Consider the following 18,491-nt stretch of genomic DNA (forward strand, 5'->3'; position numbering starts at 1 on the left):
AAAAAATGCAAAAAAAGAGAAATATATGAAATTCAATGATAATGACTTTATTTTGTATTTGTAACTTTATTTTGCAGAAGTTAACTGAATGTATAATTTGCCAAGATCTCAGAGCTGAGCATAGAGACTCTGAGTTAATGTTAATCTGAACTCCTAAACCTGTGTTTCTTGGACTGTGGTCATTTACCTACACTTTAAGAGTGGTTTGACATTTTAATTACCTCTCACTATAGTTTTACCTAATGATTTTCTTTAAATCATCCCCCTCTTTTTGTTACTCTTTTCTTAAACAGTATTGTTGGTAAATTCTCAGAGTTTGTATTTTTTCTAGTAAACATGACAATAAACATACATCTTCTTCACCTTTTATATCATCCCTGAGAATTACGTCTCCCCTCATCTCTAGGTCTGTGACATTATTTGCTGTCTTTTCTGGTAACTACACACTTCTTACTCCTCATCCTTAATTTATCATCCATACCATCCTTTACATCACCCTCCTAATCAGAGTATTTAACACCAACCAACCAAGCCCAAGCAGTTACAAATCATAGATCACCTGAGAATCATAATAAGCTATGAATTTTAAAACTGACTTACATATATGTCAACAGATAACCAAATGACAAAATTGTTACATATCTTTTAATCATGCACAATCATTACCACCTCCCAGCTCCACAATTTTCATATTATTCAATTAGCCAAACAGTCAAGACCTCCACTTAGTGATTCCAATAGTAGTGAAGTAGACTGACATCTTGGCCCTTCCTTTCTTGAAGTTACAGACTAGCATGGCAAGTCATAAGTGCCATGAAGAGAAATAATGCAGAAAAAGGAGGTAGAAAGAAAATCAGTATCATCTCTCTTCCAGTACAGTTGCAACTCAACCAACTAAAGTCAAACTACATGACTTGAGGACTTTATATATAGTATTCCAGACCTCTAACCTTTCAGAGCATTCAGAACACCATGTATGGCTACAGTTTTGGAAGATTTGGAGAAAAATTTGAAGCAAACGCATGGTCCTCTTATAAATCCATGGACTCTGGATTATAGGAAATAGAAAAACTACCTAGGAGGCAATTATAACAGTCCAGCCTTAAGACAATGAATTAAAGTGGTGGTTGTGAGAATAAAGAAAGATCTTAGATCTGGAAGAACAAGAGTTAAGATTTTACATGGGGAATAAAAGAGATGATGGATGAATCTCACATTTTTGTTGGTGACATCCAAGGATCCTGGGAAAGCCAGGGTTGGAGTAGATAAAAGTTAGAAACCTCATATAGATGCAAACCTGAGAGAAGACTAAGGCAGAAGGAGCACAAGAATGACCATTGTTGTTAAGAGTTGAGAAATAGATGCCTGAAAAGTAGTTCTGCTGACTTTTGTTTTGTACTCTGGTCACTGTGAATGTTCTGTGTTGCTTTTATAACAAGTATTGTATCAAAAGCCGTTGGTTGAGGTTTGCAGAACTCACTATGATTTCTTAAGCCTGGGTAGGAGATGCACCTAAGAGATTTGAGAACTCTTCTAGTTTCTTCTTCTTTTTAATGAAAAGACATCATTATTACTTTGCTACATAGCATATTAGTGAGTATACCAGCTTGTCTTTTCTCAAATGGGAAATGGCAAATGAGGCACATTTTTTTGATTTCTCCAGGAAGCTCGGTATCATCTGTTTTTTTGGAGGATTTAATTTCTTATGACATCTGTCATACTATCCAGAGAATACTAATGGTGCTGTTAAAGCAAACTAAATATGGCCTGAGAGGGACGTTGTACTTCTCTATTTGAGTCCTTGTGGGTGAACTGTAATCTACTTTAATAGGTAGACAAGATTGAAAACCTAACTTGGGAATATGCACCTGTAACAATTGCTGAGTCTTGGCCAATCCCAGCAGCCATACTTCAACTACTCATACACTGCTGAGTGTCAAACTGTGTTCAAATAAGGCAAATGCCAACCTGTAACCAATCCAGCTCTTTCTGTACCTCACTTCTGATTTCTGTATGTCATTTTCCTTTTTTTTTTTTTTGTCTATAAATTTGTTCTGACCATGAGGCATCCCTGCAGTCTCTCTGAATCTGCTGTATTTTGGGAGGATGTACAATTCATGAATTGTTTTTCCCTTGCTCAATTAAACTTTGTCAAATTTAACTTGTCTGAAGTTTTAACAGATCTGGCATCAGAAGTGGGATTCAAAGTGAAACTCTGGCGACCCCCAGAAATACCAGGTGACCAGGCGAGGTACCCGCTGAGCCCATTGTGCTCACTGTTCTCTTGATTGTAACTGGAAGTCATGGGTAAGTTTTCTCTCAGATTCTGAACTCCACTAACTTGTGTTTTGGGGTCTCTGAGTTTACTTGAGCAATATTTAGACTGCACTGAATCTAAGATCAAACTGGATTTGATAATTAACTGGATTGAATTCAATTAGAGGCCTTGGACCTCGGGTAGGTACCTTATTTTTAATAATGGAATTATCTCAGTCCAAGGAGTCTGGGACTCCACCTTCTGGGACTCTGGCTAATTTTATGTATAAAAATTATGGGCCCAGTATGGTGTTTTTTTTTTTTGAGGTGGAGTCTTGCTCTGTCACCCAGGCTGGAGTGCAGTGGCAGGATCTCAGCTCACTGCAACCTTCGCCTCCCAGGTTCACAGCATTCTCCTGCCTCAGCCTCCCGAGTTGCTGGGACTACAGGTGCCCACCACCACGCCCAGCTAATTTTTGTATTTTTAGTAGAGACGGGGTTTCACCGTGTTAGCCAGGATGGTCTCAATCTCCTGACCTTGTGATCCATCCGTCTTGGCCTCCCAGGGTGCTGAGATTACAGGCGTGAGCCACCGCGCCCGGCCTTTTTTTTTTTTTTCTTTTTTGGAGACAGAGTCTCCCTCTGTCACCCAGGTTGGAGTGCAATCACACAATTTCAGCTCACTGCAGCCCCCACCCCCTGGGTTCAAGTGATTCTCCTGCCTTCGCCTCCCGAGTAGCTGCGACTACAGGCACCTCCCACCATGCCCGGCTAATTTTTGTATTTGTGGTAGAGATAGGGTTTCACCATGTTGGTCAGGCTAGTCTTGAACTCCTGACCCCAAGTGATCCACCTGCCTCGGCCTCCCAAAGTGCTAGGATTACAGATGTGAGCCACTGTGCCCAGCCAAACGTGTGCATTTTTAGAAAAATTGGTTAACCCCACTAAAGAGAACGTAGAATTAAGATGGTTGCAATGAGGAAGTTTTAATTTGGATAAAATTGTTTATTTGTGAGGCATATTGGAAAAAGGGGGATCCAAAACCCCACAAAACAGTGGGACATAGTCTTTCATTGATATGCAGAGGTCTCCAAAAGATTAAATGAATCAAAATTAACTCCTTGAAAGATTCTTTGCAAAAAGCAAATGGAAAGCTTAAGCAACAGACCAAGGACATGACAAAAGAGGACTGTGCTCTGACTGAACTAACCGCGACTCTTTCTTCTCTTTATCCATTTCTGCCTATATACTGAGTCCACTAACCTTTTTGCTAAATTACCATTCCACCCTGAAGATGATGAAAAAGAGGAAGTTAGATGCCTTACAAAGTAAGATCTGATCAGCCAGGCCTGCCTGCTGTAACTACTTTCACTCCATGGTCTAAAACTGAGCTTAACGCCATTGTGAAGGACTTCCCTGATTCAAGGGAAAATCTCAAAAATGTACTGAAGAATTTAGAATCCACATAGGAGCTTACAATCCAGGGCTTCCTGACCTTTACCAATTTATTCACATGATATTAGGGCCTGGTGAAGCTCAGGAATGGATGGTAGCAGCAGAATGGGACAAACCTGAGGAGGGTATTAAAGACCCCTTCAAAAGCTCATGAGAAGGACCAAAAGTAGCTAGAAAAATGGCTGAAAACCTTTTACATTCAATTTCTAAAATGTTTCTGCAAAAAGTTGATTAGTCTGCCATATAATCTTGTAAACAAACAAACAAAAAAAGGATGAACCAGTTTCAGATTACAGAACTTGCTTAGAGACATTGTTTGTGAAACATTTTGGGCTCAAAGTACAGCAAGGAGTATTTCTATATTTCTGTGCAGGGACTGAAATAGCGTTAACTACTCTATTATAAATGGACTCCGTCCTGAACTTAGCAGTTTAATTAAAAACATAAGCTTGGGGCCTTCTCTTCCGGTCTCTCTGGTCTCGGCTGCAGAAGCGAGATGACGAAGGGAACGTCATCGTTTGGAAAGCGTCGCAATAAGACGCACACATTGTGCCACCGCTGTGGCTCTAAGGCCTACCACCTTCAGAAGTCGACCTGTGGCAAATGTGGCTACCCTGCCAAGCGCAAGAGAAAGTATAACTGGAGTGCCAAGGCTAAAAGACGAAATACCACCGGAACTGGTCGAATGAGGCACCTAAAAATTGTATACCGCGATTCAGGCATGGATTCCGTGAAGGAACAACAGCTAAACCCAAGAGGGCAGCTGTTGCAGCATCCAGTTCATCTTAAGAATGTCAGCGATTAGTCATGCAATAAATGTTCTGGTTTTAAAAAATAAAACAAAAACAAAAAAAAAAACCATAAGCTTGGATGGGAAGTTATAGATATGACTGAATTGGTGGCCTTAGCTGAACATTTTGAGAGGACTCTAGAGCAAGAGAAAACTCAAAAAGCTATCAAGCTGACCCTTCAGTTACAATGGCTACTGGGACTGGGACCAAAGGGACCTTTCTCATTCTCATTTTAAATCACAACCGAGAGGTCCTAGAACAAGAAATTCTTTACCCCAAGATGTCTGTCTTTATTGCAAACAACCAGGGCATTGGAAAAGGGATTGTCTGCTTTTACATGTCCGCCAATAAGCCTCCTTTTAGGCTGAACTATTTATCCACTAGAGGGAGCCCAAGAGATCTTAGCCCTCCTGATAATAACATTGACAAGGCTCCGAGGGATTCTCTGCTAAACTGCTCCTGTAATACCTTTAAATGAACATGGAGAAACAGGTTAAAACAAATGGGGAGTCGTGTACAGTCCTGGTGGATACTGGAGCTATTCTATCTACCACAAACCCCACTTTAATAATCCAGTGAATCCCTCAAAGTAAAAAAGGTCATTTTTGTGGTAAGGGTTGTTTATTTGCATTTTTAAAATTTATTTTACGTTCCAGGATGCATGTACAGGACGTGCAGGTTACATAGGTAAATGAATGCCATGGTAGTTTGCTGCACACCTATCAACCCATCACCTAGGTATTAAGTCCTGCATGCATTAGCTCTTTATCCTGGTGTTCTCCCTCCCCCTGCCCTGCCTCTAGGCCCCAGTGTATGTTGCTCCCCTCCCTGTGTCTATGTGTTCTCATTGTTCAGCTCCCACTTATAAATGCCAGAAACTCAGAAGGAAAATTTCAGGCAAGATATACTGTTACTACCCAAAATGAGTTAATAGGGAAGGGAACTCTTTCTCAATTTAAGTTGGCCCAACATGCAGAGCTTTTTGCCCTCACCTGAGCTTGTCATATAGCTAAGGACAAGTCAGTAAATATTTATACAGATAGCAGATATGCTTTTGGAGTAGTATATGATTTTGGAATGATATAGAAACTATGAGGGTTTTCCACATCTAGTGGAACTCCCATCAAAAATTGACTCAAAGTAGATGAACTCTTTTCTGCTACCCTTTTACTGTTGCAGATTGCTGTTATTAAGATTGAAACTCATACTTGTAGAACTGAACTTGAAAGTCAGGAAAATGCTCTAGCAGATTTTTATGCTGAATCAGGTAGTGCTGAAACTGTTAAGATATGCAATCTGAATGAACTACACATAAGATTAATCCAAGCCAGCTTCCTTATGATGACCTATTTAATAAACAGTGCAATGCATCTCATTTGGAAAAACAAAATTGGTATCTAAAAGGATGTAAATTTAACATAAAGTGCAGACTCACAGAGAGCCCAGATGGCTGCCTGGTGCTTCCTGAGTCTTTGAAGCTTCCTATTGTTGAAAGCTCTGCACTCCACAACTCATCATGGAACAGAAAATGATCCAAATTATGAAAAAAATACCGGTGGGGTGACTTCCAAAACTGCTAAAATGGTTTATAACCAATGTTTGACTCGTCAAAGCAATAATCCTGGAAAAATAATCAAAGTTTCAGGTAATATATGTCTACTACCTGATGGAGTACTTTAGCATTTACAGATAGACTTCATTCAATTGCCACCCGCAATGGGATATCAGTATATTCTTGCAATAGTTTGCATATTTTCTGGTTGGATAGAGGCCTTCCAATGTACTCAAGCTGATGCTATGATACTAAGAAATTAGAAAATCTTTTTCCTTTTTTGGGGGATCCCTGGAAAAATCTCCAGTGATAGAGGAACTCATTTTACTGGGCAAGTTATAAAGCAGTTAAATAAGGTGGTACCAACTCAGTGGCATTACCATTGTCCCTGCCACCCTCACTCTTCGGAAAAGGTTGAAAGAACAAATGTCATATTAAAACTGAAGTTGGCAAAGTTAACTGAATCAATTGGGTTGCCTTGGCCAAAGGTACTACCTTTGGCTTTAATGCCAATCAGATCCACTTTCATTGGAAAGCCTAAGTTGACCCCTCATGAAATAGTCACTGGAAGGCCTCATGCTCTTCCCACTCTCTTAAACTCTGATATAACTAAATACTGCAAGGCTTTAATGCATTATGCCAAAGTGTACTTTTGCCAGGTAAAGGAAACTTTTTGAAATCCACTAACTGAGGACAATCAGACCCTCCATGGTTTAGAATCTGGAGACTGGGTCTTCTGGAAACAACATCAGAGAAAGGCTACTTTTGAACTTTGGTGGAAGGGACCATACCAAGTTTTTCTCACCACCCATACTGCAGTGAAGCTTCAGGGCCTTGGACCTTGGGTCCACATCTCACAACTCAGAAGGGCCCCTTCTGACTCGTGGAACTGTACACCTGTTGGAGACTTTAAGGTAAAGGTGACCACGGAAATCTCTCTCCAGGAACAGACGTCATCCTAGTTGTGGACAGCTTTCCTAAGATCATGGACCAAGACTTCTCTACCATCATGAAAGCCTTATGTGTTTTTCTGTTTTCCTCATTTTTTGTTGCACTAATCCTTTCCTTTTCCCTGCAGGAAAATCCATGGGACCATAATCAGGTGATGGCTTTAGCTCAAGCCTGTGTTGTAGCACAAAACCAGAGTAATTGTTGGGTTTGTGGGCTAATACCAAAAAATCAGGAAATGATTCCACTGATGCCAATGCCTCTCTGTGTTCCCAATGAGAATCACGCTGAAACTCCAAGTGAGGAATGGAAAACTATTATTGATATTCTAAACATCACTGCTATTTGCTTTCCTACACTCACTAAAAATAATACTCTTTTTCAATCAATAACTCAATCATTACCAATTATAAAAAATCAATCCAAGTGATGCAAGCAAAAGGTGTATTGTGCTTCCAGGTATCATGCACTCAAGATTTGGGAATTGCTTATGTTGGTACAAGTAATTGCTTGTATAATGTAACTGGCTTAAACCCAGTCGTGTCTCCTTTTACTAAATGTGGTTATACATCCTCACTATATGCTATAAAGAAGCCACAAAAAAAGTAAATTTCCCACTGGACGTTGTTCAGGAGCTATGCAGATTTATGGATGAACAAACTTGACTGACCCCTGCTCAAATGTAACTAGGGGGCCCCTTTTTCTAAGCCCTGAGGATCTACATTGGGTCTGTGGAGAATCTACATATTCTGTTCTACCTCCTCGTTGGTTTGGATCTTGTTATTTTGCCTGGTTTGCTCCTGTTTTTTGAATAGTTTCCCCTGAAAATTCTCATGATAACCCTTATAATTGGAGGCCAAAAATCAATAACTGAAATTAGCACTAGCTTTGAAAAAGATGAGGAAAAGCTAGTTTCCACTGAGGAAAGATTCCATTGGGACTCCTGAGGGCTCACTCTTGGTGGTAGTGGGGTATCAGTTGTATGGAATTTAAAGCTAATTTGTGAATTGGGGAAAATCTTAGATTTTGTAGCCAATCAGACCTCTTAGATGGGTAAAAGCTATGCTCTGAAATGTAGATGACAACATATTCATCCAAAACAAGTACTTAATGAAACATCATGCAGCTTTAAATCTTTTTTTTGCTCAAGTTGAAGGCATATGTTTGGTGTTAAACAGAACTGAATGCTGTACTTATCTCACCGCTGATTTTGTTACTACAGAAAGCTTAATTTAAAAGTTGGGTGATATTGCTGTTTCCTTAGACACTACTACCAAATATCTTAAAGAAATCCCTCAAGAAAAGGGAACTCATGATGTGTTTACAGGAGCAACTAACATTTGGTTTGCGTATAGTCCTAAGTGGTGGATGATATGCTTGGGTTTTCCAAGGGTTTCTAATCCTTATATTTCTTCCAATAAGTTTCCAAGTTATTATGATTTGTATTACACCAGGGTAAAAATGAAAATGAGTACCTCTTTAAATTAGGTTACTTTCAGCGAACTATGGTCCTTAGGCACTATCACACTCCAAATGAGGACTAGGACCAATAAGACCCTAACATTGTTGAACTGCCTATATTGTATACCTTAACTTGGTTAATTTGGTTCAGTTCATATTAGTCCATTTTCACACTGCTGATAAAGACATACCCAAGACTGGGCAATTTATAGAAGAAAGAGGTTTAATTGGACTTACAGTTCTGCATGACTGGGGAAGCCTCACAATCACGGCAGAAGGCAAGGAGGAGCAAGTCATATATTATGTGGATGGCAGCAGGCAAACAGAGAGCTTGTGCAGGGGAACTCATCTTTCCAAAACCACCAGATCTTGTGAGATTTATTCACTATCATGAGAACAATATGGGAAAGACTTTCCCCCATGATTCAGTTACCTCCCACTGGGTCCCTCCCACAATATGTGGGATTTCAAGATGAGATTTAGGTGGGGACACAGCCAAACCATATCAGAACTCTTATTAAGGAGCATGTCTTGGCATTTTGATATTATTCTCTTGATAGTCATAGTAATAGCCCCCCTGGTGCACTGTATTCTCTTAAGTCTTAATGTTTTGTGTGCAGCCATCCATAGAGAGTTAATGGTCTCACTCCAACTGGGTCAGTAAGAACATAAAGATTCATTCAGGTGGTAAAAATATGTGACTTGTGTATTTCATATTGACACTCAAGAAGACGTGTGAAGCTCCGTACTAAAACCGAAGACGACTTGTAAACTCCACTCTGAGACCAAACAAGTCTTCCATTGTGAGAGAGACTGGCATCAATGCCTAAAGTTTTGGTCAATCTCTCTAAATTGAGAGGCTAACCAAAAGGGGGGAAATGTTAATGCAAATTAAATATGGCCTGAGAAGGATTTCATACTTCTATATTAGAGTCCTTGAGGATGAATCATAACCTATTAAACCATAACCTGTTTAATAGGTAAACAAGATTGAAAACCTAACTTAGGAATATATGCCTGTAACAACTGGCCCATCCCAGCAGCCATACTTCAACCACTCATACACTGCTGAGTGTTCAAACTGTGCTCAAGTAAGGCAAATGCCAACTTGTAACCAGTCCAGCTGTTTCTGTACCTCAGTTCTGGTTTCTGCATGTTGTTTTTTTGTCTATAAGTTTGTTCTGACCATGAGGAATCCCTGGAATCTCTCTGAATCTGCTGTGATTCTGGGGGCTGCTTGATTCATAAATCTTTTTTTTTCTTGCTCAATTAAACTTCGTTAAATTTAATTTGTCTGAAGTTTTCTTTTAACAGTGCTTAATAGTAAAGAACGTTTTGCTAAACTATCATGAGTCGTTGCTCAAGGTGTTCAGCTTTTTCTTATAATCTGGTTTTCAGCCCTAGATCACGTGTTTCTTCATTATTATGCACAGGGTCTAGTCAAGGGATATGTTTTGTATGTTCATATGGAATGTCCATAGAAGGGTGGTAGTGTACTATCATCCTGCCATCAGATATCACATCAAACTCGACTTTGCAATTATAGTCATCTGGCAGAGAACACTTACATTTATGACAGATATACTATAAAACTCCATTTTGGATTGGAAATAACTGTTTCAAGATAATTCTCTGTGATATCACCTATTTTACTGCTGCTACTGCTCTGATGTATTGAGATACTTACAAAGTGGTATAAAAAAGGATGTTTTGAAGAGAAATTGCTTTTAAACTCTGCCTCTAGACACACCATCCCTTGACGACTCCTCACTGTAAGGTTGTTGTACATCAGTTTGAACCCCAAGAGCATGCAGACAACACGAATAGGTGTGGAGAAACATGCTATAATAATGAGAGCCTGAGTGTAGGCCTGTTAGGCCTCAGCCCCAAATAAGGACGGGGCAAAGGTTTTATAGTCTCCTATAGACAGGAAGTATCCCAGTCTGACGTAACTGTTACGTTGTACCCAGATGGCCTCTTTCTCCAACTTCCGGGGTGTCTTCCTGTCAGAATAGGTGTCTTCCGGCAGGCCCTCTTCCTGCTTCTGCTATCTTGCTGACACACACTACTGATGCCAAGTGGCCTTGCGCCTTGGGACTAGGCCTGAGAAGGGAGGAGTTAATTTATTTCCTTAAGCTTTCAGGCCCCGAGGAGGATCGTACACTCACCAATGGCCTGTCATCTTGTTTCCCCCTCCAGTTTTGTTGAGACAAAACATCAGAGGTTGTCCAAAGGTGAATGTGCTATGTTTAGAGAGGTGGCAGTACAATGTAGTTAGGATTTCATGAGCATTTTCTAAGAGCAAGTGGAGAGTGAACCAGAGCTGTCAGCACATGAAGGAGACTCAAGTGCACTATAATCAACCTCCATAACCACCCTAGAAGTTGTGTTTAGAGGATGCCTACTAGGTGTTTTCTGAGGTCAGCCACTGGGAAGAAGAGCGAAGGAATCCAAAACCAAAATTATGGGCAAAACATACACAGTGCCTGGTTAGGCATGGTATATGGTTTATGGTATAAACCTTTCTACACCACCGAGGCATTCTGGGATATGGAGTTGTACTAACATGGGTTGTAGGAATTTTGAATAGCGTAAGGTCTAGAGAATCATATCTTTGTCAGGATGCTGCTTTATAAATTTTTTTAAAGCCAACAATTACACTGTTTATTATCTCTTCCTTCTTTTAATCTCAGCTGTGTCACTGATTTAATACTATATTTTATTAGAACCTTGTCCATTCTTCTCTAATACCAAAATACCATGATTCTTCAAACTCAGTTTCTCTCATAGTAGGGAAAAGTAACGAAGTCCCAAAATTTTATGAAAGCTTTATATGCTTTTATATATATATAAGAGGTACTATGTTTTCCACTATGTTGCAGAATTAAGTATAACTAGAATAAGTGGGGGAGTTTCTTAGGGAAGAACAAAACAAAACAAAACAAACCAACCTATTCCTAGCTCACCATACCAAAACAGTCCGAAGGGGAGATTTGGCCATAGTTTGCCTGCTCCTGTGTTAGAGCTGAACATTCCCACAGTGTTCTTTGTCATGGAGATATGATCTGGACACTGGCATTTATTGTCATATTAAACTTTGATCTAGCACTTCTAATACAAAAAGAAACAGTTTGAGGGTTTGCTATCACTTAAAATCCAGGACTAAATATCTAAACATTGCTTTAAGACATTTATCTTTAGAAGTCAAAAGTCACTTTTGGATAGATCACAGCCATTGTGTAATTTGGAGTTTCTTGTGCAGTATTCCATGAGAATCCGCCAGCATACCAGAGTAACGTATTTCAGCATTGACAAGATTCTGATGCAGTCTTAAAGGATGCCTAACTAGACAGATAATTTAAAACTTTGCAGTCTGCAAATAAATGCCTTTTTCTTTCTTTTCAGAATTCTATATTTAGAAAAGAGAGAATTTACTTCTGATCATCATAAGAAGACAATCAAATCCCAATGCTCTATAAGAGTGAATCATTTTGCATTTGAAAAGAAGGATAAACACTGAAAGATAAAAGTACACACAAGGCCCATCCTTAGGGACTAAAAAAAGAGTGTGATATGAGAGAAAGTGTTTAAGTGATAGGATGAAGTCATGGATGTAGCTTTGGATAAGACAAAATAAAATCCTTTTGTATTAAATTAAATTGATGTATGCTCAGCGAACATGAACCTAAACCAAAAATATCAAGGGTAAGACTCATCAAATATTCAGAAGCAGCATTTTAAATCCTTAAAACTTCCTAACACCTACACTCTCAGGTAAATACTGTTTAATATTTTGCAAGCCTTATTTTTCTGCTAAGCTTAAGTGAGGAAAGTCATGCCTGCAAATGCATAGCAGCAAGATATTTTCAAATCCAGTAGTCTAGGTCAAAGAAATCCCAGTTGTAGGAGTTGAAAGAGCTAAAGTTGAAAGAGTTCGCATAGATCAATGTTTTTGTCCTGTACATGGATTAAACACAATACTAGATGGAAGGTAGGATGTTGGTAATTAACAAGCTGGGACAGATTTACCCCACGTCTTAATGAGAAAAGTGGTTGGAAACTCTGGGTGACTCCCGCACATATTGAAAACAAATATGTCTTTGTTTAATGTGAAAACAAAGTTTTAAATATCTTTTAATTAAGTTTGTTTTCCACTCTTTTTGGTTGATTAATTAAATTAATTAATTAAAATGTCTTTTTATTAAGCTTCTTTTCCACTATTTTGTAGGTTTAATATTCCTTTGATGGACAACGAACAGGGAGTCAAGACAGCCCTGGTTATGATTTAACACTAAATTCTCTACTTAACAGAAAAATAATAAAGCATAAGAAAGTCCTGGCTAATCTCACAGACACTTAGAGCAACTTGCCAGCTAGCACAGTGGTTAAACACGCCCTCCACTAAAGGGAAACACGGAACAGGCCTTTCCTTGTTAGGGCCAAGAGTGTTTATTGGAATCTGAGAATTCCAAACATGTGGCACATAAATATGTCACTTTTTAACAACGCAAGGGAATATGGAAAATATAGCTATGGAGTGATTGAAAGGTCTGCAAACAGACACATTTAACTATAAATATGGAATATAATTTATATCCGCCTCTTCTATGTCACTGCTATTTACAGTGACATTTCTAGTCTTATACCAGGTAGTCTATAGAAATTTATATCATGAAGAGACACAGTCTTTGCATTGAAGAGTTAATAATCTAATGAAGAAAAAAAAAATAAGTGACAAATCATTACTTTATCACACTTTTTAAAATCACACACACCTATTCAGGAGTACATATCCAAATAGCCACATATTAAGGTAAGCCTGCATTTATGGGCTTTGATTTTGAAAATAATAGTTGCTTGAGAATGATGTCAGCAAGATGGCCAACTAGAAGCTCCTAGAGCTTTTCCTCCCCACTAAACCTCCCCCCACACAAACAGCAAATAAACAACTATATTTTGACTAAAATAAAGAAGAATACCATAGAACAGCAAAGCAGGAGCAGAAATCCTGCAGAGCACAGAAACCCAGGATGCTGCATGGAGAAGGGAAGGAAACACCTTGCCCTTACTACCCCCATCTTCCCAGTTGGAATCAGCTGGGACTAGGAGAGACTTCTCCCTGCTAGGAAAAGGTAAGCAATAGGATCCCAGAAGCCACCATCAGCATCATGGACGCTTTCAGTCCTCATAGGTGTCCTCACAGGGTCTAAGCCCAGCTGAGAGAGCTCCTAGAGTCCACGCACTGAGCTACTCTCAGAGATGGAGCTGACGCTGTGCACTGTCCACCTCCCTATGGCCCTTGCTGCTATTGCTCTGCACCATCGTATAAGCAGAGGCACAGTTAGTGTGCATGCTACTCCAGTGGCAAGCAGCCATTGCATCTCTGTATCCCTGAGGCTTGGCAGCCAGTGCACCATCCCTGAGCAGAGCTGCTGCTATGCCCTATGCCCAGAGCCAAGCAACTGCAAAGCCACCCCATGCCCCCCATCCCAGTTACTGCTAGATCCTCCCTATAGGGCTGAACTGAAGTAATACCCCGCCCCTGAAGACCCAGAGACTTGAACTACCAGAACAGTTGTGCCCCCAGCACCACAGCCAAGGCAGCATCCCATTCTCCAGTAACCTGCATCTCCAGCACACTGGAGAAATGTGTCTTCAGCCTCAGAACAGGCATAGTACCCTGTCCCCCAGGGACCTCAGTCCTCCCGCACAAGGAATTATTTGTGTCCCTAGTGCCAAAGCTGAGGGCAGCAGCATGCTACCCCCTACCCCAAGAAATCTGAGCCTCTAGTGCATCAGAACAGTTGCATCTCCCAACACCACAGCTGACGTGGTGCCTGACCCCCAGGGATACAGAGGCTCTGCTGACTCATGTAGCTGCACTTTCTGGGGTTGAGGAGATGCAGAGCCTTGCATCCCAGGGAATCAGACCCTTGCATGAGCTGTGTGACCTCACTCTCCAGGTTGAAAAGGTATAGCACCTTGCCTATCTGGAAATACATTAGCCTTCTGCAGTTTAAGCTGCAGCACTCCACCTCTGTAAGGAGGGGTATCATCACTGCATCATTCCCTACCCGCAGGGTCCAACCAACTGCAACATCTTTCCATTCTTGGGTCCATGTTGCTGCTGCTGCACTTGGCCTCACAGAGCTAATTTGCAGCTCCAAATTGAAGCGGTCCCAAATTCAAGGCCTGAGACTCTGAAGCATCCCTTCCTTCTTGTACAGGCTAGTGCTATACCCTACCCCTCAGGGTCAAAATCACAGCCATATCTCAGGACTCTGGATAAAAACTTGGGTGTACCTCAGAGCAACAGACCCTGGTTTACTGGGAGAAATGCATTCACTTGTGCCTCAGAAAGTGAACCTGCACCTTAAATCCCCAGGGCCGTAATAGTTTTGTAAGACCTGAAGTCCAGAAACCTGACTCCACAGCTACTCCAAGCACCTATATCCTGGATTGCAGTGCCACTGTGGCTGCCTGTGAGCCACGGAAGACTCAGCACCAACAGAGATCCCCCCCAACTAAGATTTTCCACTGTGAGGAAATCTTAGCAAATCTGTTATCCAAAGAGGATTCTTAAAGCCCTTACCCTAATAACTTATACAGCTACTGTCAGGCACCCTTAGTCATTGCTAACATTGATCACAGCCAAAGAAACTGCATGGAGATTACTCCACCATACCCACATGGAACCAGAGCCACCACATCCTGCCCAACAAATGCCCTCAAGCCCATCTGCAGATAAAAGTATTTCCCTATGAAAGCCAATCTATAAAATTTGAAGAGCTGACTCTACACCCAGAGGCATCAATGCAGGGACACAAGAAACATGAAAAAGAAAACAAGATACCACCAAAGGAACACAATGATTGTTCAGTAACTAACCTTAAAGAAATGAAAATTTATAAGTTTCCCAAAAAGAAATTAAAAAATTCAAAACAATGATCTTAAGGAAACTCAGCAAGATGCAAGAGAATATAGACAGTTCATTGAAATCAGAAAAGGAATTCATGACCAGAATGAGAAATTTAATAAAGAGACAGATATGATTAAAACAACCACCAACACCACTACCACCAATGTTGGAGCTGAAGAATTAAATGAATAAAATAAAACATACAATTGAAAGCTTCAACAGCAGACCAGACTGATTAGAGGAAAGAATCTGTGAACTTGAAGATTGGTTTTTTAACATGACTCAGAGGGGCAAAAAATAAATAAATAAATAAATAAATAAAGGAATAAAGACAGTCTATGGGACATTATTAAACAAACAAATATTCATATTATATGGATTCCAAAGGAAGAAGAGATGGAGAAAGACAAAGAAAGCTTCTTTAATAAAATAGTTGTGGGGAAATCCCAAGTCCTAGATGAGATGTGGACACGTAGACCTATCAAGATTATAGGTTCCCAAACAGATTCAACCCAAGGAAGTGCCATCTTAGGCACATTATAATAAAACAGTCAAAAGTCAAAGACAAAAAGAATTCTAAAAGCCACGAAAGAAAAGCATTCACATCACAGATAAGAGAACCTCCATTACAATTAGTGGATTTCTCAGGGAAAAACCTGCAGGCCAGAAGAGAATGGGATGATATAGTCTAAGTGTTGAAAGAAAAAGAAAAGCCCTGCTGGCCAATAATATTAAGCTTAGCAAACCTGTTATCCAAAAATGAAGGAGAAATAGTCTTTTCAGATAAGCAAAAACTGAGGAAATTCATCAACAATAGACCTACCTTATAAGAAATGCTTAAGGCAGTTCTTCATATGGAAATGAAAAGATGATAATTACTACCATTAACACATATGAAAGTATAAAACTCACTAGTAGAGGTAAATTTAGAGCCAAATTTGGAATGTGCCAATATTGTAAAGTTGGTGTGTAAACCACATGTATCTTCAACATGAAAGTTAAAAGTAAAAATGGTCAAAAATAACAAAAGCTACAATAAGTTGTTAAGGAATACATAATATAAGAAGATGTCAATTATGACACTCAAAACAAATGGGGGAGGGATAAAAACCTAGAGTTTCTTTATGTGGCATATTATTTTAGCTTAAATTTGCAGGTTATAAGTATAAAATATTTTATGTAAGCCTCATAGCAATCACAAAATAAAAACTACAGCAGATATACAAACAAGAAAGAGAAAGGAATCAAAGCTTAGCATTATAGAAAATTATCAAATCACAAATGTAGAAAAGAAAAGAGGGGGAATTGCTGGCAAGATGGCTGAATAGGAACAACTCTGGTCTGCAGCTCCCAGCAAGATCGACACAGAAGGCAGGTGATTTCTGCATTTCCAACTGAGGTACCTGAGTCATCTTACTGAGACTGATTGGACAGTGGGTAGAGCCCAAGCAGGGCAACTGAAGCAGGGTGGGGCGTTGCCTCATGCAGGAAATGCAAGGGGTTGGGGAACTCCCTCTCCTAGCCAAGGGAAGCCATTAGGGACTGTACCGTGCACTCTGGCCCAGATACCGAGCTTTTCCCATGGTCTTCACAATCCGCAGACCAGGAGATTCCCTCCTGTGCCTATGTCTCTAGGGCCCTGGGTTTCCAGCACAAAACTGAGCGACTGTTTGGAGAGACACTGAGCTGGCTGCACGAATTTTTTATTCATACACCAGTGGCACCTGGAATGCAAGTGAGACAGAACTCTTCACTACCCTGGAAGGGGGCTGAAGCCAGCGAGCCATGTGGTCTGGCTTGGCACGTCCCACCCCCACGGAGCCCAGTAAGATAACATCCACTGGCTTGAAATTCTCATGCTAGTACAGCAGTCTGAGCTCAACCTGAAATGCTCCAGCTTGGTGGTGGGAGGGGCACCCACTATTGCTGAGACTTGAGTAGGTGGTTTTACCCTCACAGCATAAACAAAGCCACTGGGAAGTCTGAACTGGGTAGAGCCCACTGCAGCTCAGCAAGGCACTGCAGCCAGATTGCCTTTCTAGATTCCCTCCTCTCAGGGCAGAGCATCTCTGGAAAAAAGGCAGCAGCCCTAGTCAGGGACATATAGATAAAACCCCCACCTCCCTGGGACAGAGCACATGGGGGAAGGGGTAGTTGTGGGTGCAGCTTCAGCAGACTTAAATGTCCCTGCCTGGCAGCTCTGAAGAGAGCAGCAGATCTCCCAGCACAGCATTCGAGCTCTGATAAGGAACAGTCTACCTCCTCAAGTGGGTCCCTGACCCCTGTGTATCCTGACTGGGAGAAACCTCTCAGTAGGGGCCAACAGACACCTCATACAGGAGAGCTCTGGCTGACATGTGGCAGGTGCACCTTTGGGACAAAGTTTCCAGAGGAAGGAACAGGCAGCAATCTTTGCTGTTCTGCAGCCTCTGCCAGTGATACCCAGGCAAACAGGGTCTGGAGTGGACCTCCAGCAAACTCCAGCAGACCTGCAGCAGAAGGGCCTGACTGTTAGAAGGAAAACTAACAAAAAGAAAGGAATAGTGTCAACATCAACAAAAAGGATGTCCACTCAGAGACCCCACCCAAAGGTCACCAACTTCAAAGATGAAAGGTGGATAAATCCATGAAGATGGGGAGAAACCAGCTCAAAAAGGCTGAAAATTCCAAAAACTAGAACACTTCTTCTTCAAAGGAACACAACTTTTCACCAGCAAGGGAACAAAACTGGACACAGAATGAGTTTGGCAAACTGACAGAAGTAGGCTTCAGAAGGTGGGTAACAGCAAACTCCTCCGAGCTAAAGGATCCTATTCTAATCCAACGCAAGGAAGCTAGCCTTGACAAAAAGATGAATTGCTAACTAGAATATCCAGTTTAGAGAAGAACATAAATGACCTGATGGAGCTGAAAAACACAGCACAAGAACATAATGAAGCATACACAAGTATAAATAGCCAAATCAATCAAGTGGAATAAAGAATATCAGAGATTGAAGATCAACTCAATGAAATAAAGCAAGAAGACATGATTAGAGAAAAAAAGAGTGAAAAGAAATGAACAAAGCCTCCAAGAAGTATGGGATTATGTAAAAACACCAAATCTACAT

General features: G+C 40.6%; 1 pseudogene; it reads left to right on the forward strand.

The window, feature by feature from the left end:
* Positions 1-4,207: 4,207 nt before the first annotated feature.
* Positions 4,208-4,527, forward strand: LOC105523920 (annotated as a pseudogene).
* Positions 4,528-18,491: the final 13,964 nt, after the last annotated feature.

The sequence above is a fragment of the Colobus angolensis genome, unplaced genomic scaffold, assembly GCF_000951035.1.
Source record: "Colobus angolensis palliatus isolate OR3802 unplaced genomic scaffold, Cang.pa_1.0 Scaffold48, whole genome shotgun sequence".
NCBI lineage: Eukaryota > Metazoa > Chordata > Mammalia > Primates > Cercopithecidae > Colobus > Colobus angolensis.